General features: G+C 50.7%; 1 protein-coding gene across 6 annotated transcripts in view; it reads left to right on the top strand.

The window, feature by feature from the left end:
* The first annotated feature begins 9,593 nt into the window (after positions 1-9,593).
* MEF2D (myocyte enhancer factor 2D) overlaps positions 9,594-27,454 on the top strand; it is an 82,284-nt gene continuing 64,423 nt past the window's right edge. For 3 of the 6 annotated variants that reach the window (XM_081340344.1, XM_081340343.1, XM_081340339.1), the window contains exon 1: positions 9,595-9,970. The gene's annotated coding sequence lies outside the window, so the exon portion shown is untranslated. Of the gene's footprint in view, positions 9,971-26,089; positions 26,430-27,454 lie in introns of those variants that run through there. The other 3 variants (XM_081340342.1, XM_081340345.1, XM_081340341.1) reach the window with 3 other exon arrangements.

Here is a 27,454-nt window from a genome sequence, read left to right as displayed (position 1 = left end):
CATCTACGGCCATGTGGCTCAGCCAGGCCAAAGCAGAAGGGGCAGGGGAAGGCGGCGAGTGCCTCCCCTGAAGTGGGGGAGAAAGAGTGGGGCCCAGCAAAGCTTGGAGTCCCAAATGGGGGGTGATGAAGCCCACTGATGCTCTGCTCAGTTCAGTAACCCCAGGGGTGGCCTGCAAGGGCAGCCTTGTGAGTGGTGGTCAAGGCGTTGATCGCGGGAAGACTGGCCATTGAGAATGAAATTCAATGGTGAAAAAAGTAAGGTTCTACACTTAGGGAAGAAAAAACAAATGCACAGGTATAGTACTATAGGTGGTACCTTGCTCAATAGTAGTAACTGTGAGAGGAATCTCGGAGTCCTAGTGGACAATCACTTCGATATGAGCCAGCAGTGTGCTGCAGCTGCCAAAAAAGCCAACACAGTGCTAGGCTGCATTAACAGAGAGACAGAATCAAGATCACCTGAAGTGTTAATACCACTTTACAAGGCCTTGGTAAGGCCACACTTGGAGTGCTGCATCCAGTTTTGGTCACCACGATGTAAAAAAGATGCTGAGACTCTAGAAAAAGTACAGAGAAGAGCAACAAAGATGATCAGGGGGCTGGAGGCTAAAACATATAGGGAATGGTTGCTGGAATTGGGTATGTGTAGTTTAATGAAGAAAAGGACGAAGGGTGACATGATAGCAGTGATCCAGTATCTCAGGGGCTGCCCCAAAGAAGAGGGAGTCAATCTATTCTCCAAAGTGCCCGAAGGCAGGACAAGAAGCAACGGATGGAAACCAATCAAGGGGAGAAGCAACCTGAAACTTAGGAGAAACTTCCTGACAGTGAGAACAATTAACCAGTGGAACTACTGGCCTCCAGAAGCTGTGAATGCTCCAACACTGGAAGTTTTTAAGAAGAGACTGGACAGCCTTTTGTCCGAAATGGTATAGGGTTTCCTGCCTGAGCAGCGGGTTGGACTAGATGACCTCCAAGGTACCTTCCAACTTTACTATTATGATTATGATTAAGGTCAACCAGCCAGCTGGCCAGTGAGATGGCACAGCATCTTCCGAGTGAGGATCATCCAGAGAAGCAGCTCCACACGTCTGGTGCTGATCCTGGCAGCCCCAATCAAAATTCAGCATTATACGAGGGCAATTCAGAAATAAACCTCTGTTGGTTATCAATGACAGACACTCGCAGATACAGAACTTTTATTATACACATTAGAAAACTACAACATGACATGACTTTTTGACATAATCGCCATTCCAGTTGAGGCCCTTGTCATAACAACTTACAAGGTTTGAAGTGCCTTTGAAGTGTCACTTGTGCCAGATCTGGGCTATGGGGTTGGGTGATCCAAAACATCCCAAGGGAACTGCTTCAAAAGTTCTTGGGTGCATCTAGCGGTGTGCGGGCGAGCATTATAGTGAACCGACACCACCCTCCGATGCTTGTTATGGATGCTCGTCTGACTTTTCGTAACGTTTCACAGCAGACGTCTGAACTGAGGATCAAACCATGCTCCATGAACTTCACTAGCAGTTACTCCTTTGGCGGGATTTTCCATGGCACCACTTCCAGTGTGGTATTCATTCACAATAATGCTCGCCCGTGCACTGCTAGACGCAGCCAGGAACTTTTCAAGTAGTTCCTTTGGAATGTTTTGGATCACGCACACACACACACACACACACACACAGAGAGAGAGAGAGAGATATTTGGCGCCAAGTGACAACAACTACGGAATTTCAAACCTTGTAAGACGTTATGACAAATGGCTCAATTTGAATGATGATTTTGTCAAAAAGTAATCTAATGTAGTTTTCTAATGTGTATAATAAAAGTTTTGTATCTGCGAGTGTCATTGATAACCAAACGGAGGCTTATTTCCGAATTGCCCTTGTAGGATCGAGTTATCATTGCAGGACATTTGGCTGGTATTTCATCAGCTCCTTCCCCGTGGTCTTCTGCATAGTGCCTGAGGTCTCTTACCTCTTTAAGTGACCCTGACAGGGTGAGACCCCCCCTCTTTGTAGGAGGGAAGCCTCTACAGGGCGGGAGGCCAGAGGGCAAGGACCCCCCCCCCATGACTGCTGAAATAAAAAGGCCACGGTGGACTATTCAGCTTCATCCCTGGCAGATCTGGCTGCAGGCCAACTGCAAGTCCGCCATTGGCACAGGGAGCCACTATCCTGCTGGGGGAATAAATGGGTGCTGGGACCCCCTTCTCTGGAGACAGCTGTGCTTGCTCCTAGTGCTTTCATGGTTGTGGATATTAATGTTGCAAGAGGGAGCTAATTTGCAGTTGGCTTCCATCGTGGCTTCTGGGGTTGGGGTGAGGGGGCCTGGTTTACTTATATTCGGCTGGGGTGGAGCTGTCTGTGGGGCCTTTCCTAAAAGAAGGCAAGCAAAAGGATTTCTTCTCCTCTTGGAGCCGAGCTGCTGGCGACTGAGGAGTGGGTCCGCTCAGTTGGAGGTCCTTCTTTCCTAGAGAGGGCCAGGAGGATGCCGGGCAGCAGCCTGGCCTTTGATTCAAATGCTGCGGCCTTGCAAGTCTCACATACACAACTCCCACGGTAATGGTTCCCTGCCTCTGGGAGAGCCTTCTGAACCGTGGCCTCATTGTGGCCGTTTGCCAAAAGCTCTTCCGAGGCTTCCAGTCTTGCTCCACCTCCCTCTCCTTGGTTGGAGGCTGCGTGGGCAGAGGAGGTGCCATATTGCACAGGCATTGGCACCCCCCAGCCCCTCTCTGGTCCCCTACTGGAAATGCCCGTCTCTTGCACAAAGAACCTGAAACTGGCCAAAGCAGAGCCATATCGGACCTTTGCCCAAAAGTCATTGTGGTGATGGGTGCCAGTCCCCCCCTTTCTACGCTGGCACAACTGTCCAAAATGTCTTTGTTAGACAGTGAACCTTCTTCAAATTAACGAACATAAGGTGGTTATGGTTGCCAGGGCGACATCTGATTGCCTTGGCAACCACAGCCGGGTAAAGCCAGCTGAGTTTTATCAAGGGTCATGTTGCAAACAAAGGAGAAGTGGGGGTTTTCAAGAAGGGGGGGCATAGGATACCACCCCCAGGCAAGTGCAGGGTTCAAGGCCGGGAGCTGCTGCCCACCATTCCCTCCCTCGCTCCCCCTCTCTCTTGGCCCCTCCCAGGGGGCTACTTTACACAGGGGCATCACAGGGAGGAGCAGAAGAGGTGGGGGCATTTTCCTGCCCCTCCTTCACTTCAGTGATGTTGTATGGGGTTGCCTCCCCAGCAGGGCCTGACTGGCTCCCCAAATGCCCTTCTACCTCTAGGGGATTTAAAGGTCTAACATTCATTCCCAGCTAACTCTGGCTAAGAAAGACCCCGGGGGACCCCCTGCCAGCCAGGGCTTCTGTGGGACCTCAAGCTAACCAGCCAAGGGTGTCAGACACCTTCAACCTGGGTGATTCATTAATGGCACTGTGTGTCCTCAACGCCCCAAATTTGGGCTTAGAGGTTACTTAAGGTGGAGGTCACGCAAAGCCCCCCCTTCCTGCCTAATGAGAATTCAGGCACTGGCATTCTGGCTTACTCTGGACATTAGAGATCCTGGCTTGCTTAGAACAGAGTGAAGGGGCTTGCACCTTGCTGGCTTTTTTGAAATTGTGGTCAAATTGTGCTGCTCTTAATACAGGCAAGGAATCCTGCGTAGCGCAGATGTGACTGGCCAGTAAACCAATTTCGACATTCTCCATGTTATTAAGAGGCATGAAGTGGAAACCTTGACTGAAGAAAGCCATGATGAAGGTCAGTGTCCATTGTGATTTCACACGAAAGAGGAGCGAAGAGGAAGAGCTGGGAAAAGTATATTGTCTTGCCTGTGAAAACAAGAGCCGTTCCTCTAAATGCAGCGTAAAGGGGCCAAGATGAAACCTTCATTTCGTGCAGTTTGCCTAACTGCTCTAGCATTCATGCAGACCACGATACAATTTAGTCACAGCTACAAGACCCCCAGCTGATATAAAGATCAGAGGGAACCTTGGAGGCCATCCAGTCTGCCCAGAGCAGGAATCCACCCCACCCACCGTGGAGATTTAAGCACCTCCGTGGAAGGAGACCCACCCTATCCTGAGTGCTCTACCCTGGACAGCTGATGTCCAGCCAGGTGCTTCCTTGCTTCTAGTCCTGCCTTCTGGAACAAATATGAACAACAGTGCCCCGTTTTCTAGGTGTCAGTTCTTCAGTGGCAGCTTTGATGTCTCCCTAAAGTATTTATCACTTGGCTGCTCTGCTCTGGACCTGCTCCAGGGTGGCCTGGCACTTCAGCCTCGTGCAATCCTTTCCTTGCCCTCCCTTGCCGTCCCTCCCCAGCCTCTGGGGACTCTCAGCCAAGGTTCTTCTGCTTCAGGTTCTCTCTCCCCCCTGCATGGGCCAGTCTCTAAGCTGACCCTGACCCAAATGAGATTAAACAGAGATTTGTCCAGCAAAAGCAGGGGGCGGGGTGTGTGTGTGTGTGTGTAGAACTTTGTTGGTTGCACATGTAGAAGGGTGGACACTTTTGCAGGCAGATAAAGCTGTGCTCTTGGCAGAGAAATCATACTATACAAGCGATGTCCACAGCTTTGAAAATGAATGTATGGAAGATGAAAGCAGCTGCATTTGCCAACAAAAATAGAGCAAGAAATTGGATGTTATTCATAAATGGCCAAAACTAGATCATATGCCTACACTTCTAGAGTGTGTATATTGAGGATGGGATAGTGCATGAAGACATTTCCAGGTGGACAAATATGATCTGCTACTAGCAACAAATACGCGTGCAAAGAAGTGAAAAAGGCTTGGTGTCAGAGGCGGCTTTGGCCCACTTTGCTAGAGGGAAGCAAGAGTTCTCTGATAAATTGAAAGACAAAAAGGACAAGTATAAGAAGTAGAAAAGAGGGGCACATAACTAAGGCAGAATATCAGCAAACAGCCCGTGCCTGCAAAGATGAAGTGGGGAAAGCTAAGGCTCAAAATGAACTAAGGCTTGCGACCAAAGTCAAAAATAACAAAAAAAGCTTCTTTCAACATATAAGAAACAAGAAAAAAGTTAAGGAAATGATTGGTCCATTAGTGGGGGAAAGTGGCAAGAAGGTGACAAGCAACAGGGAGAAAGCAGAACTATTTAGCTCGTTTTTTTGCATCTGTCTTTACACAAAGGGAAAAAACAGTCCAACCTACCAAAACCAGTGCCATAAAAAACAGAATAGAAACGCAAGTTAAGATAGGCAAGAAAATGGTAAGTGAGCACCTGTCCAGCCTAGACGAGTTCAAATCACCAGGACCAGATGGATTACACCCCAAGGTTCTCAAGGAACTGGCAGACGTGATCTCAGAACCACTGAACTGTATCTTTCAAAGATCCTGGAGCACTGGGGAACTACCAGAGGACTGGAAAAGAGCTGATGTAGTTCCCATCTTCAAAAAAAGGAAAAACAAAATGGATCCAGGAAACTACAGTCCTATCAGCCTGACCTCAATACCTGGGAAGATTCTGGAAAAGATAATCAAACAACGAATCAGCAAACACCTAGAGACAAACAAAATCATAACCAAAAGCCAAGGTGGGTTTGTCAAAAACAGATCATGCCAGACAAATCTTATTGCATTCTTTGACCAAGTGACAAAATCAGTGGACCAGAGGAATGCTATGGATATAATTTACTAGGACTTCAGTAAGGCATTTGATAAAGTAGATCACAACCTACTACTTGATAAGATAGAAAAATGTGGGTTAGACAGCAACACCACCAGATGGATTCGTAGCTGGCTGACAGGCCGTACTCAGCGTGTGGTCCTCAATGGAACCGCATCTACATGGAGGGAAGTGTGTAGTGGGGTGCCCCAGGGCTCTGTTCTGGGCCCAGTGCTCTTCAACATCTTCATTAACGATTTGGATGAGGGGATAGATGGGGAACTCATCAAATCTGTGGATGACACCAAGCTGGCAGGAATAGCCAACACTCCAGAAGACGGGCTTAAGATGCAGAAGGATCTGGACAGACTTGAACACTAGGCGCTATCTAACAAACTGAAATTCAGTGGTGAAAAAAGTAACATTCTACATTTAGGTAAGAAAAACCAAATGCACAGTACAGTATAGGTGGTACCTTGCTCAATAATGGTAGTATACAAGAGAACCTCGAAGAAAGTTGAATGCAAAAAGGAGAAGGCAGTCGAGAATGAAGGGGGTTGAGGGACAGGGGACAAGTACAAAACTGGGTTTACTGAGAGCATTTGAGGGAATCAAACTGCCAAACAAATATATGAAGCTGGGGTGCCTGGGGTGGGGGAGGGCCCAGTAAAGCAGCTGCTGTCAACACTGTAAACGCAGGATGTTCCCGCTCTGACAAGTGATGAAAATTGCAGCCATTTTCTCTTTTCTTTTAAGATGCTTCTTCTGGTGTTTAGAAATCGGCTCCAGGAGGAGGGTGGGGTGGAGGGTTGGAATGAAAGCATGAGCTGATAACGCTGAGGAGCAAGCCCACGTTTTAGGCGAATTGGAGAATGTGATTTATGACAGCTTATTGGGGGTGGGAATTGCACTTTGTTACTTTGTATCTGGGGAAGGGAATTTAGTTTTGGGGTTCAACTATGTAGTGCTGATACTTTGTTTCCCGAATAAGATGTTCTTTGAGGAAGAATTTTGCCTTGAAGTTCTTTTGATGGGTTTCATCTATCGGAACCACGACAGCTGCAACTTACCTCTCCCGATTTCTCTAATGCAGAGAACAGGGAAGGTGTTGTGAGGAAGGTTGAGAAAGCTGCCATTGACTTCTGGCTTGTGGATTTCAGTTTCAGAATTCTTTAGCCAATTCAGGAATTCTGGGAGTTGAAGTCCACAAGTTTTAAAGTTGCCAAGTTTGGAGGCCTCTGTTTTCCAGTCATAGCCAGCATCTTGAATTGCACCCGGACGGTACTGGGAGCCTGTCCAACTTACACAACAGGGGTGTAATGTGGGTGAACAGGGGGAAACCACCTCACTGTGTGTGCTGCCATGTTCTGCACCAGTTGTAACGCGGCTTGTCTTCAAAGGCAGCCCCACGTAGAGGACACTGCAGTAATCTAGGAGGGAAGGGACTGAGGCGTGGATGGCCTCTTTAGATCGGTTTCCCTTTCATTACTTGGGTCTCGTGGCTGAATTTTGCTTATTATTTCTTACTTTGGGGTGTGTGTGTTGCCTGACATTGCTTACCGCCAGAGGGGGCTTGCAGTACCTGCTCTCCGTGGGGTGGTGGAGCCAGAAATGGCTGGCTTTCCTCTCTTGGCTACATTATTCTGGCCTGCCTCATTGGTAGCAAACTCTTCCTGAGGGATTTTGGGAACTAAGTGCGTGCTGCTAGAGCTGAATTTATTGGTTAATTAATTTACATATATATTACTATTGTGCTTTGTTTGTTTATTTTGATCTGCTGGCTTTGTTGAATTTTGTGTTAAGCCAACGTGAATAGCTTATGGTTTGGCAGCATATATGTTGGATATGTAATACTGAGATGGTGGAGGAGAAGGCTTCTCCCTGGAGTAGGAAGGTCAGATAGATCGACAGAGAGAAATTAATCAATCAGAATCTCCCCAAAAGCAGGAGACAAAGAAGATCTTGTTAAGGCCCCCCCCCAATATTTTTATTTTTTTTATTTTATTTATTTTTAACATATTTATTGTCTCTCAAGCCTTTGGAAGTGCTGCGACCTCACAGTTCTCCACTGATGGCTGCTGCTGTATGCAGAGGACTCTGATGATGGAGAAAGCAGTTTTCTCCCAGCTTCTCTCTAAAGGCGTCTGTCCTGGGTGCCGATGGATTCCCCCCCTACAATTAAGCAGGCCAAAAATAGCCTTGAGGTCTGCTGACCGTGGATGGGAAGTCTGCGAGGAAAGAGCAGCGGTCTGAGGAGGGGAATGGCATTCATTTGCCCTCTTGCAAAGACTGAGAACTTGGGCGGTAGCAAGGGTTCCACTCTGTTCTGGGTAGGACATCAAGACTAATTGGGGGAAGGGGGGAAGGACAGGGTCGCTGGCCGCCTGAACAGTCTGGGCAATCCAATAAATAAATAAGGTGGGGAGATGCACGTCTAGAAGTCAAATTTTAGGTCGCTTGCACTATCTTGATACTTGAGGACCCCCAGGACAGCTTTGTCTAAAGTTCTGCCTCTCCTGACCCAGGTGGACCCAGGTGAGTCTCTTCCCAAGTGAGCCAGCACAAGAATGAGGGAGAACCTCGGGCCAGGATGGAGCCGGACTGCTTTGTTCAGTTTTGTCTAGTTGAGAAGGCAGAAGGCTTTTGTTCCGAAGGTGGGAAACAGCTGGAGAAGACCAGTTCAGAGTCAGGAGAGGAGAGCTGAAATTTTCCAGTAATCCGAGGCGATCGCAGCCTCCAGAGACGCGGGAAGAGACGGCGGTATTTATCGGATGGAAAGACATCTAAAAAGAAAGCAAGGAAGCGCTTCTGGGTGCGAGCAGCTGACTCGGAGCAGGAGCGCCGTTCCTCCTCGTGAGAAACTCCTCCTGGCCGCTACCTTCGGCTCCCTCTGGGTGAATTCGCACACCGGGCTAACCCAAACCTCCCGTCCCGTTTGGCTTGTTGCTCAGCACCCAAGTAAAAAGATGGCGGTAGTCGCTAGATTTTGTAAAACAAATAAACGAATTAATACAGTGCTTTTATTTCACAAAATGTAGCCACTGCACCCATTAGCCCTGCTACTATAGCCAAGAAATTTGCAGAGCTGGAAAAAGGGAAACAAAGTGATCTTATAAGGCGACGTTTAAGGGCTCCCGACGTTCCCGCTGTAACCCGTGCACGGGAGGGAGGCACCCCACTGGGCAGACAGACAGGGAAGAGAAGGAAGCATTTCTTTGCAAAGCAGAAGAGGCTTTTAAACACGGGCTCGGAAGGCTCCCTTCCCCACGACTCCTCAGTCCCGGGCTTCGCCGCTCAGCCACGCGCCGCCCGCCCCCGCTCGTCTGCCTGGCATCGCGCGGCCCACGCGCAGGCGCGTCCCCAAGGGGAGGAGCCGGGAGGGCGTGGCCGCCGTCTCCCGCGAGGGGGCGTAGGCCGCGCGCCGTCTGGTCGCCCAGGAGACGGTGACGCACGCGTGACGCCAACGCCGCGGGGGCGGGGCCGTGCACCGTCGTCGGCCGGGCGCGAGGGGGCAGAGCGGGTCTTCCTCCGCCGAGGGCCCGGCTAGATCCGCCCTCCCCTCTCGGAGGCTTCGCAGCCGCCTCTCGTAAACACCGTGTCCCTCCGCCGCGCGCGCAATGTAGTCCGCGCCCCGGTCGCGTTCTCACAACCCGGTTCGCGCGCTTGCGCTGCACGCGTCGCCCGAACGCGGCCGCCCTGCTCGGCCCGCATCGCTTCGAGGTCGGTTCGCCCCAGAAAGCAGGGCTGGCCTGATACAACGTGACACCCGAACTGCTGCCGCCGGTTCAGCCCGGAGTTTGGCTCCGCGGCCGGAGAAGCGCAGTCGACCCGGGGTGGGCGGCGGGGCCGGAGCCTCTCGGGGCCCAAGGCTCCCCGGGGCCCGCCCGCTGCCTCGGCCCACGCCTGGCCCCGCCCGGCGCCCCGCCGCTCCTGCGTCGCCCCGGCTCGCCCGCCCGACCCCCAGGGCCGCCCCCGTCCGCGCTCCGCCGCCCCCCGCAGGGCTAGAGCGGGGCCGGCCGGGGAGGGGGCGGCGGGGGGCTCGGCCGGAGGGTGGCTCTGCGCCGGGCGGAGGGATCCGGGCGGGGCGGGAGGAGGCGGCGGCGGCCCGGCGATTGGTCCCCGCCGCAGCTGCCCCGCCGCCTCGGCCCGCCTGGCTCGCCCTGCTGGCTGCCGGAGGGGCTGAGCGGCGCGGCGGCCTCGGAGCAGCCAGCGCGGGAGGCAGGCAGAGCAGCGCCGAGCCGGGCCGGAGCCGCCGATGCGGAGCCCGCCGCCCGAGCCTTGAGGAGGAGGAGGAGGAGGAGGGGGCCGCCCGGCGCCTGGCCGGGGCCCGCAGGTGAGCAGCGCCCGCCGGAGCCGGGCAGGGGAAGCGGGCCGGTCCCTCCAGCGCCGCCACCAGCCTCCGCGGCGGGGCCGGGCAGCGGCGCGCCCTTGGCGGCCTCCCGAGCGTGGCGCTGCCGGGGGGGGTCCGCGGAAGCAGCCCCCCCGCCGCTGCTGGGGAGGACCGGGGGGGGCGGAGGGCGCCGCGGGGGGGCGCTTCGGCTGGCGGACCCCTCCGGGCTCCTTAGCCCACCGGCCCAGGCCCTCCGGCCCCCCGGGCCCCTCGCCTCCAGCGGGGCAGCCGCGGGGAGGGCCGCGGCCCCGGGCGGGAGGGGCTTTGGGGGCGGGCGGGCGGGGAGCCTTCGGCCGGCCGTGGTGGGGCGGCGGCGGCGGCTTCCGATCCCGCGCCTGGCCTGTCGAGGTCCCGGAGCAGAAAAGGCTCCCGCCGGTAGAGTGCAGATGTAACGCCGCCCCCCCCCCAGGCCGGCGGGAGTTTTGGCCGCGGGTGGCTTTGCGCGTCTTCTGCATGGCTGCTCTGCGAAGGGAGCTGCGCGGGCGGGCGGCGCCTTCTAGGACGGGCGCTGCTCAACCCCGATTTTCCCGAATAAACCACCCTGGCTGAGCCCCTGAGCCAGGAGCCGCTGGATGAACGGTAACTGGTTTGGTGTGCTAAGTTGTGAATGATGGGATGTGACAGCTGTGTTTCATTCACGCCGTACGCCAGACTATAATGCGGTTGGTTTATCTTAATGTGTTTGAGAATTGTGGCATATATCTGATGAGTTATTATTTATCCTTTGGTATGATGGTTTGTTGAAAAAGCTGTAGTTAACCCATGGCTCAGTCTTTGAACCAATTTGACTGCATTCCCACAATAAGTTAACATTTCTCGGTTTTTATCTTGGTGGGTTCTTTTTTGACACAGCGATACAGCCATTGTGGTTAATTTATCATTCTTCTGTATGTCAACCCAAAATTGGGTTAATTGAGTAAATGGTGCCTCAATCAGCTGGGGGTGATAAGCGTGCTGTCTGAACTCAGCCTCTGATGTGAACGCATCCAGGTTCTCGCAGAATTGCAAGTTGCTCTCTAACCACTTCCCTGCCTGGTTGTGTGTATTTGGTCACTCTCTTGCTGAATGTGATGATTCTTTGAAGCTGCCTCTCTTGGTTGTTATGTATATCCGTGGATAAGATAATTTTTCTCAAATTGAATTTCCCTGAGTTTGGGTGACATTGGTCTATGTAAAGAACACCCCGGTTGGTCTGACATGCCAGGCTAGTTGGGTTGCTGGTTTTGGGTGCCATGCAGACACGGGGACTGAATCGCCACTGGGCAATGCCATTTTAGGTTAGAATGTCTTGCAGAATTGGCCAGTTTATTCCTGTTGGATTATTTCCCTAAACCATGGCCAAATTTATTATGCGTAAGCCTGTTGTGAAACCAGCCACTGGGTTGGGTCTTCCACTTTCTGGAAGTGTCCCCTGAGTTGGACAGGGGGGCAATCGGCTCCTCGTCTGCCAGCATTTCAGACCTCGCTTGCTGCCTCCTTGGCAGTGGGTCTCTGGCAGGCAACGGGCAGCGTCTGGTCTGCCAGCTGTGAAGGCTCTCGTGCCTGGGTGAGAGTCGCCGCTTGGCCCACCCCGTGAACACGCCAAGTAGGCTGGTCAGACTTGCATCATTGGCAGGAGTCGGCAGGCAAGCCCTGGGCTGGGAAAAGCTTGTTTTGGGGCAGGGAACCTGGGACGGACGGATGGAAGGGGGAGGGAGGGAGGCAGGTTCGGCAGCTGAAGGGGTCAAGGAGGTGGTTGTGAATGAGGCCCACAAGTGGCGGGGGCCTTTGCTCTTGTGTGGGATAAGTGAAATATGACTGACTGACTGCCACAGTGGTTTTGATTTCACCTTTTTGTGTACGTTGCCACAGCTGTGTGTGCACGCTCACACAGGACCCAGGATGGGTTCTTGTTTCCACAGCTGGGTTCCCACAACTCGTTTAGCTTGGTTCCTGAATGAACTCCGTATGCCGAGCCCTCAGCCGGGCAAGGAGGCACTTCACACCAAATTGCACAGGATTAAAATTAGCCACGCTGAGCACGTGGGAGTGCAGCCACCGGTCCTCCCATTAAGCCACTGAAACATGTTGTGTCAATACAGCCCATGTTGCACTTTTTGCGAGTCTTCTGCCTGGAACCTGCAGCTGTCGTCTTCTGGGCTGCGCCTCTAGAGTGTCGTTGAGGAGGGCTAATCCGAATTGAAACGGAGATGAGCACCGGCCCCTAGTGTCGGAAACGACTAGCACGCATGTGCGGGGGAACCTTTACCTTTACCTTTAATCCGAATGGTCAGAGGAGGAGGACGCTGAATGTCTGATTGCTGCATATTGACCATGGCTTGATGTGGCCGGCATGCACCATTTATTCTGGTTATGTAAGTCGAGAGTTTCTGCAGCACCTGAACAATCTGTAGTCCTCTGTGCCATGGGAACGGTCACTTCAGTTGCTGAGAGAATTGCTGAATACCAGGCCGGCGATGGGCATGGAGAGATGGGCGTTCTTTTGGTTGCTCACCCCTAAATTTGGGTCAGCGTCTTCCCAGGAAGGGAGAAATCTCCTTCTAGGGGCGCTGAATGGTTTTGCCGTTGGCTGTGGATCCGCAAAACGAGGCGTCTCCTGTATCCTTTTGGTCTCTTCCTTGAAATACACGTTTAAATTGCCTGTTTTGAAAGGCTTTGTAAGTGCCCCATTTTCAGGCTTCCCTGTTGGTTGGGGCTACCGGAGCTTTGTGCTGGCTGGTGCTGAATTTTCAGATATAGCCCCCAGATAGGAAAGGAAGGAAGGAACATTTGGTTGATGCGCAAGAAGGAGATTTTGGTGCAGTTTGGACCATTTCAGGGACTGGCGTAAAGGCTTGAGGGGGAGAGAAATCCTTGCCCATCTTTGGGTTAGACGTCTCCTGCCATTGTAGCCCCATCCCTGCCCCACGTCTTGAGGGCTACGGTTGGCCCTTCCGCCTGCAGCCTCCCCTCCCACGTCTGTCTCGGCTGACTGGGCCGGAGCAGCAGCCTCGGAGGGCCCAAACACCTGGGCCAGCTCCTTGTATGGGTGTGTTTTACAGGCACACATACCATTTGCACCCGCTGCCTTGCTTCAGGCTTGCCCAGTTGTCGCTTTCAGTATTGTGGCAGTCCTCTCCCCTCCCCGCCTGGCCGGGAGAGAGCCCAGCTGCCATCTTCCTGGAGGGTGGGCAGAGCCTGTGGGCGCTTTCGGCAAAGCCAGCCACCGCTGCTGCAGGTGGGTGCAGAAGCTCTCGCTGCACCCTCCTTGCGCCCCTCCTCCGGGCAGGCTCTTGGGCTGGCTCTGCTCTTCCTCTTTCTCAACTCCATTAGTTGCATTTTGACCATTTGCAATGCTGTCATGCCTGGTTTTGAAACTCCCTTATGGAGGGCAGAGCTCTCAGTGATGCCTGCCGCCTTCTGCTCTGAAGGGCAAAGAGGGAGGGGAAAACGAGCTCAGAAAGACGTAAATCTCCCACTTATTTGTATCCACAGGAGAACCCCCTTACGTGCTCCTCTCTTCTTCCCTCCCGATGAAAACCTTTGGCCTTGTCCCTGCCTTTTCTCCTAACTGCCACTGGCTGAAGGATCATCTCTTCTGGTGTCCGGAAAGGTTCCCTTTGGGGAGGGGGGAACTGCCTTTCCAGTCTGGGCAATGGAGACAGACTGGCAGGGCTGCCCGGGGGTGGGAGGGGGGCCGCAGGCTGGGGGTGAACCCAAATCTGGCTTAGCCGGTCCTTGACAAGCACAAAGTGCTCATCGTCCCAACTCTGCAGGTGGCTGTGGGAAACCATAGTTTGGGATCCTTGGCTATGCCTGCGGTTTCGATTTCGCCTTTTGGGGTGCTGATGTTTGGTGCTTGTTGCTGCTGTTCACTATTTTGTTTTTATGGTGAGCTATAATTTTCTCTTTTTTAATGTTTCCGTTCAGTTTTAACTGTTTACCTTTTGTTGGTTTAATTCCCTTTTCAGTTGTTCAGTTTTAAATAGGGTGTAGACAGAAGAACAGGCTAAAAGTAAATCACGGTGCCCAAAAAAGAACAGTCTCTGGCTTCCCACATCAGTTTGCTTAATCACAGTTTAGTGAATAAGCCACAGTTGGCTGGATTTGCGTAATGTTGCAATGCTTTAGAATTCATGCTTTAAAAACAGTAGTAGCTGCAGCCCCAAAATATGGTAAGTCAGAGGCATGCAAATCACGCAGTGGCTTCATGCTGGGAAGCTGGAGAGTAACTTATTTAAGTCCTAAAATTGTTGCCCAGCCAGGAGATGTGGAGGACAAACTCCAGCGGGGCCTTCCCCAGCCCGGCTTTCTTTATCTAGCTAGTGACAGGCAATATGGTTCAGAAGTCTTCACAAGAGGAATGCAGGAAGAGGAATCTCTGAACAGTTTCAACAAAACCATCCACAACATTAGCAAATCTGGATGTGGTATAATAAAACCACAGTAATGCTACCTCGTTCCTTTTCCCCCCTTAAAACCTGGATTGCCAGGGTTTGGGTTTCTCCCCTTGTAGCTCTGAAGAAAGAAAAGCCACTGGTTCTTCAGAGGCATAGCTCCGTCCATCCGTCCATCCGTTCATTAGAGAGGCAGCCCACCTACATGCAGGGACTCCTGTTCAGCCCCTCCTCTTTTGAGGGCTTGTTTAGCTTTGGACGCCGTCTCTCTGTTGGCTTCCTTGGAATAAAAAGAAAAAATGAAGGGCTTGGTCACTTTTGGCAGCCATAAATTCTGCACCTGTGAACTATACTTTTTTCTGCTTGCCATAAAACTCTTCTCCCATCCTACAGATCAAATCTGATCAAGTGATCCTATTTCTGTACTGCCTTGCCTTACCGAGATTTGCATCTGCTGCCTAGATTGTAAAATTTGGTACCAGACACTAAATCTTCCACTGCTGAAGGGGCTGATGGATGTTGATAGCTCCCAGGTGACTCCGAACCCTGTGGTCCAAGCCTGAAATTGTCTCAGGGGGAGCTTTGGGTTATTGGTGCCAGCCCGTGGTCAGTCTCCAGTGTAAAGGTCACACGGAAGCATGGAGTCATTCCAGTTGCAACCAGTTAGGGCGAGTCACCCATCAGACTCTGTGGAGAGCTTCTTGGTCAGGGAGCTGATGTCTTCAACACTTTTTAGATCCTAATGACCTGGATGCCAATCAGCTTCTCTGCTTTCTTTGCAAAGGAGCTGCTCGATCAAGTCGCTATTCCACCAGCTCAGCCTTGAAGTGCTGCTGTTCTCCTGGGAAAGCCCATGCCAAGTTCTGTCTGCATTGGGTGGTGTCTCAAGAATGTCTTCCCACTTAAGGATGTTGGGCGCCCAGTTCACCAGCTGGGTTTTGGTAGAGAATGAAGCTGAGGGGACAAAGAAGGAGGACCAGTCTGACTCCTCTTTATAGGCCTGTTGGATGTTGTGCCCTTTGCATCATCGTTGGCCTGAATTCCTGGGCAGCAACAGCCAGAAATCCAAAGACACAAGTTGCGTAATCAACCACAGCAGTGTTTCCAACCTTGGGTACTCTTAAGATGTGTGGACTGCAACTCCCAGAATTCTCCAGCCAGCTATGCTAGTTGAGAAATTCTGGGAAGTGAAGTCTACATGTCTTAAAGTTCCCGAGGCCGGCACTCAACTAAAGCGATTCCTGCTCATTAATTGGAGAGGCTGCTCAGCTATTGGATGCTCAGGTGTAGCTTCTGAAAGTAGGCAAAGACAGTGAACTTGAACTTTCTAAGATCCCTACAAAGGATAGGTTTGAATGCAAGATTTCATTTTACTTGTTCTTAATCACATTTCTATAGCCACCCCTTTCGCCCAAGGCTGACTTTCCACCATGTTCACACCATTGTGGACACCATCTTGTCAGGCTTGTTTACTGTTGCTGTTGTCTTCTTAGCACACTGCAGGCAAGATAAATGCAAGGCAGTCTCCCTAACCAGAAGCAAGGGGGAGGAGGAGGAGGAGGAGGTGGTGGTGGTGGTGGTGGTTCTTCCAAGAATTTGTCCCCAGCGTCTCCTCTCCCTCTCTCTGCAGCAGCAGATTCTCTGAGATGTGGAGACTTCATTGCCTGCTATAGAGTGGCCAGAAGGTCTACAGCCTCTTTAGGATCATCCAAGCCTTCGCCTGGCCAGTAGACCTGATGGCCCTTCAGGAGGAGACATTCTGTTCTTCCACAGGACAACAGAGATTTGAGATCACTTGGTCCGTTTTATTAAAAATGAGAGACAGTGTAAAATATTCATCTGAGTATTTCCTGCTGAAGTCCCAGAAATTGAGAGCCAGTCCTGGAAGGCCCATGTCCTCTAGCCCAGCATCGCAGGAAGGATCTCCGGAGAGGGCCGTGCCCTTCTCCGGGCAGCAGCACAAGAGCAGTTGCTCCCTTCCACTCCAGCACCATCCAAAACTAACCATGCCCAGCCCTGCTTAGCGTCCCAGTCCAGACCAGGTCAGCCAGTGCTGCCTCTTGTTGAGTCTTGCCTACCAGCATAGAACTGAGGCCGTCCTGTTTTGATCTTCCATGGGGAACTGCATTCTACGAAGCAAAGAAATAGAGTACAAAATAATAAGCCAATTTTTTAAAAAATTAAACGGTTGAGATAAGGAAAGAATAACAGCAAATGTAATTAACTCTATAACAAGTTCCACAGGCTGCTTCAGGGCCTTTTGTTTTGTATACATTTCATCAGTTTTTCAGGATATCATCGCCTCCAGCCAGTCAGGTTTCTTGGGTTTCCCGTTTATATTTGGCTCTTGCTTTGTCGCACATGCTTCTTAAGTACAGGTAGTCCTTGACTTACAACCATTCATTTAGCAACCATTTGAAATTGCAACACACCGGGAGAAGAAACTCACAAGTCTTGTGATTGCTGCAGCCTCACCCACGTAACATGATCGGAATTCAGGTGCTTGACAACCAGCATGAATTTATGACAGCTGCAATGCCGTGTGTGTGTGTGTGTGTGTGTGTGACATTTGCCACCTTCCCAACCTTCTGACAAAGTCAGTGGGCAAAGCCTGATTCACTTAACAACTGCATGATTCACTTAACAAGTCCAGTGATTTGCTTAACCAAGGCAAAGATCAGGTGTGATTCACTTAACCATCTTGCTTAAGAATGGAAATTCTGGTGCCAATTGTGGTTGTATGTTGAGGAGTAGCTGTACTTTCTTCCTTCTGCGTCAAATGTAGAGGTTTAAAATTTCTCTGAACCAGTTCCTCTGAATCTGAGCTCCAACTGGAAAATGTAATTCCTGATTTCCTGGAAAAGCCTGGTGGCTGTTTTGTTTGTCCTTAAGAAGAGGGACATCTGACTTTGCAGAAGCGAAAGGAAGGAAGAAATGGGAAGGGCTCTGCCCTGCGTCCCCACTGCTGGTTTCCCTGCACCCTCTGCAGAGCGGTGGGAATCGCCAGCTGCCTCAGCGCCTCCTGGCAGCTTTCTGCCAAGAGGAATGGCAGGTGTGCCCAGGCTGGCTCTTGGGCAAATGGGCTGCTTGCGTCTGGCCTCGCTTCCCTGCCTAGTATTATGGCATGCTTTTGATGGGCCTTCATCAAGGCTCTTGGCTTCCCCCAAACTGGCTGATATTTAGTTTGCCTTGTAATGTGTGTCAGGGTGTCATACAAGGAGTGTCCGAGGTGTCCATCACTCCTGCTCTGGTTTACCTATCCACAATTGAGAGAATTTGAGCTAAATGTTCTTCCTTCCTTCCTTCCTTCCTTCCTTCCTTCCTTCCTTCCTTCCTTCCTTCCTTCCTTCCTTCCTTCCTTCCTTCCTTCCCCTCCATGACACATTCACGGAGTGAATTCACTGAAGTGTTTATTCTGTGTAATGTGGTTTTTCCTCCTCCCAAGGGGAAAAATGGGACAGTTGGTCATCCTTAGGCGAGAGTCCAGAGAGTGGGGTGCCGTTCTCTTGGCAGCATCTCTCTGGCTGGTGTCAGAGGCCTTGGACTGGCAGTGGGGCTCAGGCAGAAGCTCCTGGTCCGGCCCCCTCCCCCCAGACCCACTTCGGAAGGAGGCTTGCCTGAAATGGCTCTGGACAGCAACACTGGTGGGAGGTTCCCCCCCCCGCCCCACTGCTTTCTTTTCCCTCCGTGTCACAGCCGCTTGTCTTTAAGGCTACTCACGTGTTAAGCTGGGGAGACAGTGTCAGGGTAAGAGAGTCGCTTGTGAATGTTGCATCTGGAGCTGCAGGGGAGGTCTGGGCTGCCCTCTGCGGTGGCTCCGAGGGCCCAGAGAGCCACGGGAGGGCTGTGCGCTGCTTCTCGGCCAGGACGAAGCAGCTCTGGGAGGAGGCCGAAGTGTAGGCCGAGTCGCCAGCTGGAACTGGCAGCTTTAGGAAGAGCCGAGTGTTGATGGAGTCACCTTCCCCCCCTTCTGTGCTGGGCTGAGCCGCTGCAGAGGGACACCTGTCCTCCTGGGCTGCCAGTGGTGTCACATGCCCTGATGGCAGGATGCCAATGTGGGCATGTCATTCCTCAGCCCTGGGGAGCCACGATTGATGCCCCGGAGACCAGGGCTGTCACTCATCCAGAGAGCGGTCCCAGAATTGGCCTCTCTATTGAGGAGCTCAGCTTGTGCAGGCCCAGAGGAACTTCCTTGAGGAGCAGCTTCAACCCGGCTTGCTCCTTAACGAGACTCTTGGAAGACCCCTCCCCACACCCCACCCCACCCCCTGTACCCAGAGGGCGGCCCTCCCGTTGCTCCCAGAAGCCATTGGTGACCGGGACTTCAATTGGGTTGCCTGGCCTTGGCCTTGGTTAGGAGCGAGAGAGACACTTGACCAACAAAGTTTTTGTATATTATGTGTTGTATATAGTGTTTTAATTGCCCTGTAAACCGCCCCGAGTCCTTCGGGAGAGGGGCGGTATATAAATTCAAATAATAAATAAAGTCACGGCCTAACCGGAATGTGCAGAAACTGGCATTTGCCTTTGATGGTCAGTCCTCAGCCAGCCAGAAGCGCCCCTTGGTTAAATGTTGGGGCCCCTCAGTTTAAGAAGTCTGCCTTCTTCTTTACTTGATCTACAACAGGAACTCCAGAATCCAAACAGCAGGTGGTGAGAAGGGACGGAAGCCGGGGGGGGGGTCCCCCAGGGCTGGGGTCTTGGGAGCAGAGATGGGCTCAAAAGACTTTTCTGTTGCTTTGCAGTGGAACGTTGGAAGCCTTTGGGCACAGGGGATGAAAGATGGAGAAGCCCCCAGCCGAGGGTTGAATCCTGTTCTGACCATGCACCGATTAGGTGGCCTTGGAAATCCAGACTCACTTCTACTGCGCGATTGTGGCTGGCAAAAAGGCCCCCATGAAACTGGGAAGCTGGTTTGGGAGGGCAGCTACGCTTCCGCCCCTTCTTCCCTGGTTGAAACTCAAGAGAGCTGTATGGATTGTGTATTGTTGTGTGCCTGCTGCCGCAGCTGAGCTAACCTAGCTGGCTGATGCTTCCACCGAAGAATCTGCGAGGGTCCCTTATTTAAAAGACACGGCCCTCCTTTCTCCCAGGATGGAGAGAGAGAATCTGCCGTGTGTGATTTGTGTGAAGTTCCGGACAGTCTTGGGCAGACCCAGGGGCTGGGAGTCGAAAGCACTTGTCCTGCGGGCAAATGCAGCTGGCCCCAAAACTCAAGCTGAAGAGGCTTTTGCCTGGGCTGGGTTGGGCAGCCTGGCTGGGCTTTAGCAGAAATACCTTCAAGTGCAGAGGGCATCACAAATGCCGTAAGAAGGCCTTCCTTGCTCTCTTATGTAAGGATTCTTAGTCACCAGGCTGAGGAGGCTGCCTTGCGGGTGCTTTGTGAGAGCTCGTCAAGGGAGGCAGGAAGGAAGAAGGCAAGGATGACCTTGGCTCCCACATCCCTCGGCGCTGGGCTTGGCTGGCCAAAAGAGCCTCTTTTCCACAGAGGTCAGAGCAGGTAAGCCTCCCACGAGCCTCTGTATTGACCGTTTCGTAGCTCTAAAGAGGGATCGCCAGTGTTCGTAATGTAAAAACAAGGCATCCTTCTCTTTTCCTTCTCAACTTTTCTATCCCGCCCTACATTTCTATCCCTCTAACATTCACTTCCTCTCCAGAAATCTCTGATGCTGATTTTACAACATCCTGATAGTTTCTTTGGCAATTTTGGTTTTGGTATATATATATATAAAAACCCTGTAAAAATAATAATAATAATTTGTCAGATTTTTGGCAGTCAAGATGTGAAAGGGTGAGAATGGAACATTTTGTCAGTCTTTTAGCGAACTGGCAAACATTCAAAGAAAAGTTGCTGTAAGTTGCATGTAACTTTCAGGTGTTGATCAACAGACGCATCCCGGCTTTCAAGGCAGAAGAGTCAGTGCCCAGAGCAGGTCTCCTCAGCGGAGCTAATTCTAAGTCACTTATAAGCCTTGCTCAAAAGATGGGGCCGCGGAGAGGCCCCAGAATCCAGGGGCACCATCATCTTCCTGACCGAGGCCAGCCCTTTGTCTGGCTTTACCTTTTCATTTTGCAGGTAAAACACGGCAGTTGAGGCAAGGACATACTTCTCCTATCTGCTCTGATGGTTCTGCTCTGGTTGGTGGGTCTCAGTCCATGATGGTAGAGCACCTGCATCGTGCAAATCTGAGGAATTAACAGGTGGTTCACCGAAGGTCCTGCGTGACGCCAAATGGAGCTTATGGTAGCTGAAGGGGCGACCACCCCTCAAATATACCGGGGTCTGCAGACATGCTGGAACAATTGCCAATGTCATTTAGTAGGTTGTAGGAAGACTGGTCCCTTCCTTCCGTGATCTCCTTGCTAGAAACAGCAGCTGAAGTGTAAAGCAGCCCCTGGGGTGGATGACATGTTCACACGACACGGGATTCATCTCCCCACCGTAATGTCTCAAGGATTAGGGCTTCCTTGTATCTGCCTGGTTCCCCCTTTTCCAGCCTGCCCTGCTGGTTTCTAGGTTTCTGAAATGGCAGAAGACACACACACACACACCCGAATCATTCCATAGACAGGCAGCATGATGGCCTTGTTCCACACAGAACCGCTCCTGTGGATTGTCCTTCCTGGTTCTTACCTGGCTTAGCCACCTGTCTGAAGAGACAACAGTTCTGATCGGTATTCCAGTCTCTTTCCTAACACCCCATCCTGGAATGTGCCCTTTTACAAACTGGCTCTTCACCTTCCTTTCCTCCTCACTTCCTCTTTCTGGAGAATTCTCACTGGATACAAATCCACCAGGACAGGTATGAAAGGTGGGTTTTATTCCTCAATAATTTGATGTCATCAGCTTCCCTGCTCAACTCCTCTTGATGAAAAGATTATTAAAATATTTTAAATATTTCACATTATGAACCTTCAAAAAAACACGGTCCTATGGGAAAATTACTTTTTTGCATGCGTCTTGCAAGAATACTTATTACCTGTATTCAGTTCTTTAACCCATTGCTGATTTTTAAGAAGGCCTCTTACTCCATGGTTTTTAAGTCTATTTAGGAGCTCTTAAGAAAGGTTGCCATGAGTCTTTCAAAAATACCATTTAACAAAGACTTCAGATTGCCTGCAACTGTGTACCTGTGTAAGAGATTAGCAAGACATAATTGAAGTTTCCAACAAACATCTCGATTCTTTCTCTTTTGCAATGCTTATCCTTCCAGGTGGGACTGGAGGGGGTCTGAGACAGTCTCGACTTCTGGCCACTGCCTGGACAAGTCCCTGCAGTTTTCAGAAGTGGTTTGCCATTGCCTCCTTCCTAGGGCTGAGAGAGAGTGGCTGGCCCAAGGTCACCCAGATGGCTTAGTGCCCAAGGCAAGACTAGTCTGGTTTCTAGCCTGGTGCCTTAACCACCAAATTGACTTTCATATGCTTGAGTTTTTAATTTTTCTAATAACAACAACAGTTTCATTTTCTGTGGATCTCTTTTGCAAAAAAATGGTGTAACATTGGCCCCTTTCCAGCCCTCTGGACAGAGGTCAGGCATTAAGGACACGGTGTGAATTTTTGCTACAAGATGAGCAATTTCATGCTTGAGGTGAACCTGGAGATTCAGATGTTTCCATTTGTCTTTTCCTGCTCTCTTAAGCTCTTGACTTTTTAAAATCTCTCTCTCTCTCTCTCTCTCTCTCTCTCTCTCTCTCTCTCTCTCTCTCTCTGAAAAACACATTTTATGAAGCAGAATAAATGTTTATTGGTATTCGTTTTCATTCTTCTTGGAAAGGGGGCTACCAGATTTCTGATATTTTGCCACTGTACACTAACCTGGTGCTTCTACAGTCTCTCCTAGGAAGTACCTGGGCGGACTCACCTTTCCATCTGTCTCTTGCTTAGCAAGGGGACTCCTCCATATTTAGGGCATGGCAGGTGCCATCCAAATGCCCAGGAGGCAGAGCTGACCAAGCCCCCTTTGGGAAGCCAGTCGACCTTGGCAGGTTTCTTGCAATTCTCACAAAGCTGCCTCCGCGGGGGGGGGGTGGTCACCTTTTTATGCAGTCTGCATAAAACAATTAGTTCTGGTGTATCTGGCTTATTTTTTTCTCTCTCTTATTTTTATTAGCTGTTTTTGAGGTCAGAATTGCCCTGCCTTTTCCTCCCCTTACAGCCAGAGCCGTGTACAGTTGTAGGTTTTCAAAAGAACCAACTAAATTTACAGCACGCTGAATCCAATTTCAGGAGAGTCCCTGGAAATAGCCTGCTTGAGTGAAAATCCAGGTTTTTGATGAGGTGTCATTGCTCCTTCCCAAATTTTGAGCACGTGAAGCTTAAATGCATATTCGTAGGCTTTAAGAGAGGCCAGGCATTTTTTTGGGTTTGTTTTGTGTACTTTGATTAAAAATAGCAGCAGAGACTTGGTTGCCCTGCTCTGCCCTCTCTTTCCAAAACCGGAGGCCTGGGATATGAGGAGCCTGCTGGCCTCTCGGGGTCATAAGTGTGGGTCAGGTCCTTTCTCTGCCCAGAGTGGAGCTCCAGCAGAGCCACCTGGAGAGACGGCAGTCCATAGCTGGCGTCACAGAACTGAGACCGAACTTGTGGAGCGATTCCTCGGCTGCGGCCGTGGCCATTTCAAGCAGGGCAGAAGAAATTGGTGGCTGGGTGCAGTGATGGAGATGGCTCCTCAGCCAGTGCCCTGTTTACTTTTGGCAAATTCTTGAGGAATCGAGTATGCCTCATCTTGAGGATGGGACAGCAGAAACCCGGTAGGCACCAATTTGTAGCAAAGCATTGCCAAAAGTTTGGGACATAGCTGGAACTGGAGGTATTTTGTGTGTTGTCTCACCAAAGGACTGCCGCTCGGTCTGGCTTGTCACGAAATCTCCATTTGCCAGAAAACAAGCTATTTAAGATGCTGCCTGTCACTTTCTCTGGAGCTTGCAAATAAACTGCTGGACCGCATCCAGTGACCACTTTTGGTTTCCGAAAATATCTCTGGGGTCCACATAGAATGCAGAAGTGATCCTGGGAACAGCCTGGAGGCTGGAGCTTTTTTCTCAGGAGGAAACGGGACTCCTGTGGAATCAGGAGCTGCTGATTCCACCCTCGCGCTCCTGGTAGGAAGGCCTGTTGAATAGGATTGTCCCAGCCCTCTCTAATCCAGGGGAAACGCTTGTTGGGCTCTGGCTTGCACAGTCCACCCGCGTTTATGCTTGGGGGATGTTCCCTGTAACCGTTTGGAATCTGCGGGCCTTTGGCTTAAACGCGTCCTACAAAGTCAAAGTGATGCCACTAAATGACTATGGAGAGACTCAGTCATCCGGGTCATAGTTGTCCCAAAAGTGCTTTTTCTGAAGAGGCTTTTTGGATGAGAAGCGAAAGTCCAGTTGCCTTGGAAGACGCACCTCAGGGCCAATGTGGTATCCTTCCAGCGTTTTGAAGAATCATGCTTTGAAATCCTCTAGATCCTCCATTGAAGATGGGGACAGGATTCGTCTTCTTTCAGTCCGCTGGCATTTTACTGAATCTCCAAGATTTCTCAAAAGATAATATATAAAAAACACACCATCCCCTGGAGATTCCAACTCGTTCAAAATAAATAGGATTTTCTGAAGTTTTCGTCTACCTCCATTTCTGCCCCTTTATCCTGTTGACAATTATTTGGTAAAATAAAAATCCTCTAGTTGGATTGGACTGACCCCAAATTGGGAATTGAGTCGCTCTGCCTTTTCACTGTCACATTTAACATGTTGTATTAGCTTTTTGTCCTTCTGAGCTGCACGTGGCTCTAGCCTCCCTTCACTCTGAGCTGCAGCTTTTCTGACACCAACTCAACGCTTCCACTCACTGGTCTGACTTCCCATTTCTGAGTGTTTCCTTTTTCATTTCCGGATTTTTCCCAAGATTTTAGGGGAGCCATTCTGGCATTTTCTGCCTTTTCTTATTGTTGGAATTGCAAGCCGGTAGTCAAGCGCCAGAATTGCAACCGTACAGCCACAGGGACATTGTGAATGCCATAACTACAACTCTGGTCAGTGAACGAGGACCGCTGTGGTTTCCCTTAAAATCAAGAACACCAGGCCTCCTGTGATCCTTTCCATCTAAGGTTCTTGCTACTTCTCTGCCCCCAACAATGTCTTCTCAATTGATTAGTGTCAGGTCAAGGTAGATTATCCTTCTGTGCCTTTCTTCACTGTCTAAAGGAGGATGTCGTCAGCAAGATAAATGGGGAATTTCCTGGAAGGCCCATCTTGGGCTGGTTTGTCTTTTTAACAGAATAACAGAGCTGGAAGGGACCTTAAGAGGTCAGGCAGAAGACTATACCATTTCAGACAAATGGTTGCCTAGTCTGTTCTTAAAAACCTCCAGTGTTGGAGCACCCACCATTTCTGAAGGCCAGGTGGTGTCTATCAATACAACCCCATCTTTATTTGAAAGATCTGCAATTTGCTTTTGAAGACCTCATCCACATCTCCTTGGCTGGAGGAGCCATGCAGCCGCATTGCTTTTATTTGTTCCTCCTTCAGTGCAGATGTTCTCCTGGATACGTGGGAATGTTTTTCAAGCCCAGCCCCTCCCTCCTGACTCTTTCTGTTCCTCGGGAACGGTTTGTGTCCTTTGGTTGCTCTGTTACAACCATGGCAGCCAATCTCATAATTCGCTAGCGTTGTGCTGCAGTTTGAGCTCGTGGTTGTAGTTTGTGCACTCCAGCTTCTGCTCTTCAAGGGTTAATGCTGGTGTTTTCCCTTCGGTTGGCCCCCAAATTCGGAATTGATGGGGTGTCTGTATGCACCATTAAAGGGGAGAGATGATTCGATGAGCAGATTCTGCTGCTCCTAGGGGTGTCCAGACGGCTGATCCTCCTCCTGTACCTGTTGCTGGATCAACAGCTGCAGGGATGATCCAAAGGGAGCTCAGCCCCTCCTCAGGAGAAGCAAATCACAGCAAGATTTAAGGCCTCCTTGACCTTTCTCCACCTTTCAAAAACAGAAATCTCCAGTCAAGGCAAGAATTAAGCCTTCAGATTACAGAATGAAGACCTTATATACACACTGAGCTCTGGCATAGAGGAAACCCAGCCAGGAGGAGCCAAGCAAACAGTGTGGAGGGAACATCTGGAGGACCCAGGTGGACGGAGAGATGTAGAGTTGTAGAAAGAGCCCTAGAAGGGAGCCGCTCCCTTCAAGACTCCAGCCAAGAGCACCTGGGGTTGGGGGTTCTCCAGCCAACTTGCTTTTAGTGTGATCTGCTTCCTTGGGCCAGTTGTTCCTTGTCCCACCAAGAACAGCCCTGGCCACTTAGGATTTCATGCAAATTGGGTGAGGAGAGACAGCTAGGCAATATCTGAGGGATGCGTCCCTACATTGTCCCCAGGTTTCGCATAAAGCAAAATTCAAAATGAAGATGGGCAGTTCTTTTCCTTTCATGGACTTTTGAGAGAGGCCAGGAACCACATATCCCTTCGCCAAATAATTCCTTATTTATCAGTGTGAAGAACAGCAGAAAGACTAGGCCAGGGTTATCTAACCTTGGCAACTTTAAGACCTGTGGGCTTCAACTCCCATAATTCCCCAGCCAGCAAAGCTTTGTAGAGCTGGCTGGGGGATTCTGGGGGTTGAAGTTCATAGGTCTTAAAGTTGCCAAGGTTGGGCATCCCTGACCTAGAGCAAGTCTTGCCGCACATGGAAGCACTGATGAACCCTTGGTGAGCACAGCTGATGGGAACTGAATGTCTTTAGACGTTGGTTGTCTGTCTTTATCAAGGAGGGACTGAAATCTCCCAGGCTTCAGGACGTAATTCTCTCCTTCCTCGGCGTGTCTGGAAGTTACCCGTGAAATCAGCTTGTCCAAAAGCCACGTTTCCTGCTCCCGATATTCTTTCCTTTCCCCTGCCCGTTTTTGCAGGTTTCCTGGGGACGTGAAAGAGTGGCTGCATCCAACTGCATTGCTGAGGTCTGGTCTGGCTGACTTGTGAGAGAGGGGCTCCTTCCGATTTCCTCCTTGAGCAGTTCATCCGATGCCAAGCTTCTCTCCTGGATAAGGTGCTTCTGGCTTTGGCACTCCAATGCCAGTTGTTTACTGAGATCCAAATCTTTGATTCTTTGCATTTTGCCTCTGGCTTTCTTAGGATTTTTGTTTTGTTCCTGTTCTGGGTCCTGGTTTGATGATAGGAAAAAATAAACTCCTTTGATAGTATTATTTCTGCACCCATCAGCGTCACCACCTAACAGCTGGATTGTCTCCAGCTGGATCTGCTTGTAAAGGCAGATGTTTCCTGCTTTCACTCGTGGTGGTACCTGTTTTCAGGGTGAGGGGCTTGGAGGGGTTGCCTTAGCAAAGGACTGGTAGCTGCTGAAATATAGGAAATGGGCCTTGGGTCACGTGTAGCTGTTGGCATCAGTTCTCTATCAGAGGCTGAGTAAATGGAAACTTAGTTATTTCGACTGTACTTTAAGAAAGATACGGGAAATAAAATTGCAGGCACCATAAGTACACTAAAGAAATCTGTAGGCCACCCAGGCTGGAGGTCATTGTAACGTCTTCTCATTGTCTCAAAGCATCTCGTGGAAGCAGAGGAGGCAACTAAAGGGTTGAGGAGTTGGAAGGGTGGTGTGAAAGCCCGTGTGATGTAGCTAGAGAAAAAGACCCACATTCAAATCGCACCACTTGTTGAATGTCCAGAGAGTTTTGTAAAAAGTGTTTCCCGATTGCCTCTTAGCAGTGAGTATTGGCTAAGACTTCCAGAAATAGCCAGCATCAACTGCCAAGGGCAAGAGGCCGGCCGGAGGCAGTTGTTAAGCGGGCAGCTTGTAGGTTGTTGTGTTCCTCGGGAATAACAAAAAGGCCACTTTAACTGATGGAGCAAGAGTTGTGATTCCACCATCTGGCCAGCTGTGGGGGAAAAAGGTGGACCGCAAATGGGGGCCTGTTCTTCCTTTTACATTAATCCTTCATTGGTGTCCATTACCCAGTTAGCGGTTCAAGGAGCAGAGTTAGTGATGTTGGCTTATGACTATGAGATGGACCGGAATTTACATCACTATGTGATGTGGTTGTAAAGATGACA

Source organism: Vipera berus, assembly GCF_964194415.1.
Source record: "Vipera berus genome assembly, chromosome: 16".
Taxonomy (NCBI): Eukaryota; Metazoa; Chordata; class Lepidosauria; order Squamata; family Viperidae; genus Vipera; species Vipera berus.
This window is presented reverse-complemented; position numbering and strand designations above follow the sequence as displayed.